Source organism: Fukomys damarensis, unplaced genomic scaffold, assembly GCF_012274545.1.
Source record: "Fukomys damarensis isolate Sample0158 unplaced genomic scaffold, DMR_v1.0_HiC HiC_scaffold_30, whole genome shotgun sequence".
Lineage (NCBI taxonomy): Eukaryota > Metazoa > Chordata > Mammalia > Rodentia > Bathyergidae > Fukomys > Fukomys damarensis.
This window is the reverse complement of record NW_022900942.1, coordinates 57,500,563-57,503,540: the sequence shown is the minus strand read 5'-3', so window position 1 is coordinate 57,503,540 and position 2,978 is coordinate 57,500,563.

Here is a 2,978-nt window from a genome sequence, read left to right as displayed (position 1 = left end):
TAACTATTGTATGGACAGAATTTACTATGCTACAGTGTATCCTAAGATGCTTGTGTCAGCCTATGCCCTGGAGAAGAAGACAGCAAGATCAAGATCAAGGTGCAAGAAATGGATTAGAGGAAATGTATCTGGGAAAGAAAATTGTGAAGGAGCCTAAAGAGGCTCAGAGAGTCATCAAATAGATGCAAAACTGACCTTTTGGTCTGAATAGATTATGTTTCTCAGTCCAAAAGTTTCAAACCTCTTCTTCCAACAATATTGGGCTCCTAAGTCCATCCTACATAAATTATCTGTTGCAGCCAGTCACTGTATTTCTTTTCCATGTGGGAGTCCTGAGGGATCTGGCCATATACACTTCCCCCAGATCACCTGAGGACCTGTGCAGTTATCATCCAGTTAGATCTGCTCCCTTCCTAGACTCTAGTCATGGCCCTCTCCGCATATTTTGACTCAGATATTCCTTACACTGTATAACACTGCAGCATTCTTATTCTTTTGAAGCCATGGGATGCATTGTTAGAGTGTTTCAGGGGGTGGGGTGGAGAATGAAGGGTTTCGAGGACAGAAACCATCAGACTGGCCATGGTGGTGCAGATCTGTAATCCTAGCAGTTGGAAGGCTGAGGCAGGAGGATCATCATGAGTTTGAGGCCAGCCTAGACTACCTAGCCAGACACTGTAAAAAAAAAAAAAAAAAAAAAAAAAAAAGACGTGAGCAGAGTTGTACATTTTTGATGATTACTCTGGCAGAAATGATCAGGATAACCTGAGGTTCAGGTGGAACCAGAGAGAGAAAGAAAGGAGGATAAATGATACTAAGGAATTGGAACCATCAAAACCTTCTGCCTGGGTATGGAGGCAGGGAAGGAGAGTCTCACAAATATATATATATAGATAGATAGATAGATAGGTAGATAGATAGATATACAGTATGTCTCACAAATTTCAAATCTGAGCAATTATTTTTAAAATTTAATTTTTATTTTATCTTTTTATTTTTTTGGTACTGGAGATTGAACTCAAGACCTTACATTTGCAAGGCAGGTGGGCTGCCACTGAGCTAAGTCCCCAGCTCTTCTGAGCAATTATTGATACTGGAGCTTGAGGGTTGCCATTTACTAAATTGGGGATGATAGGCAGAATAATATTTTTTTAACTTACTGAACTCAGTTTTGAGCATACTGAGTTTAAGAGAGATATCCAATAATCATTCTAGTAAACAGATGTAGAAGTCAGCAGAATCTGGCCTAGTGATCCCTCTTGTGTCTGGGACTATTTGTAGAGCATTCCCAGTCTCTGCTTATGTGACTGGTCAAAGCTCACACACTTTTTCAGCTGAATTGTCTATATACCATCTTTCTTTTTCTTTTTCTTCTTTTGGTTTTTGAGACAGAGTCTCATTGCGTAGTTCAGGCTGTTCTATGTAGCCAAGGCTGGCCTCAAATTTCTGGTGATCCTCCTGCCTCCTGAGAGATGGGATTATAGGTATAAGACACCAAGCTGTCTTATACCAAGCTGGGTATTAGCCCAGCTGTCTTGCTTTCTTGCTATACATTCTTCAAAATATAGCTTGCTTGCTGCTGTAACTTTGATAACTATTTTTCTCTTTCCATACTGCTCTTTGGATATCCACATCTAAGACCTTATTTAGGGTTTTCTGTATTGGTCACATGCTGAAGCATGCCTGAAAAATAGAAAGTTTTTTTTTTTCCTATTCCCTTTGGTACGAGTCAATTCTATTTAGAATCAGAGTTCAAAAAAAGCATTAAAGTTATGAGGAAATAGGAATTAATAGAAAATGGTATAATCTGGGTATAATCTGCAGAAGACAAAACAGACTGAGTTGCTCTCATAAGAATAGTAATGTACTATGTATAATAAGCTGGATATATTGTGCTTTGCTAAGAAGGCTTTTAATGTCTTTTTATTTTTTTTTCAATAATGGGAATTAAATTCAGGCTTCTTGTATACTAGGTAAATGCTCTGCCATTGAGCCATACTCCTACTCTATGTAGTAGTTTTCAAACTTCAATTTTCAATCCAGAGGCCACTGGAGGTGAGGAAGGGTTGCTAAATATTGGGACTTCAGCTCTATCACTGCTTTCAGCCACAGCAATCTAATTTGCTTTACATAAGAAGCTTTTGCTGAAGAATTCCATGGCCTTTAAAAAAAAAGTGCTGAAGTGTGGTCCACCATTTTATGCAGAGGTTTTAAAACAGATTATGAGATGGGCAAAGGAAGAGTTAGAATGAAGAAAAGAAAGAAATCTACTGTTTTAGTTACTTTTCTCTTGTTGCTGAAACAAAATACCTGACACCTAAAGTTAAAGGAGGAAAGAATCATTTAGGCTCACAGTTTGTAGAGGTTTCAGTTCATACTTGGCTGGCTCCAAGGCAAGGTGGCATGGCAGAAGGCATCACGGAGGAGAAATAGTTCATGGCAGGCAGAAGACAGCAAAGCAAGCAAATGACTAGTAACAAGTGCAGAGAGTCTTTCTGTCCTTTATATTGTATCCAGGCTACCCACCCATGAATCAATCCCAATGTCACATACTCTAAATCCAGCCATTTCTGAAAAGCCACTTATGATTGCACAAGGCTTTGGAGGACATCTGGACACAAGCTGTAACAGCTACTTAACAATAGATTACTGCAGAAAGCTTCAGGCTCCTTTATGTACCACTAACACAATAGGATACACTTCTAGTACATTTTAATAGTTAACTTTTTTCCCCTATTGTAGCTTTTTAAAGGCAATATTGACATTTGGTTTTGCATATCCAATATTTGGCACAATAAGAGCTTCAGAAATGTTTATTGAATTAATAATTTCAGCTACTTTGGCAGTGCACCCTTAATCTGAGAAAAATTTTCAAGGGGGCTGGAGAATGCTCATGATTAAAGAGAAAGGTAAGATGTGGTATTTTGAGTTTTTGTTTGTTTTGAGTTTATTTTTGCACATGTACTTGCTGCGAGAAG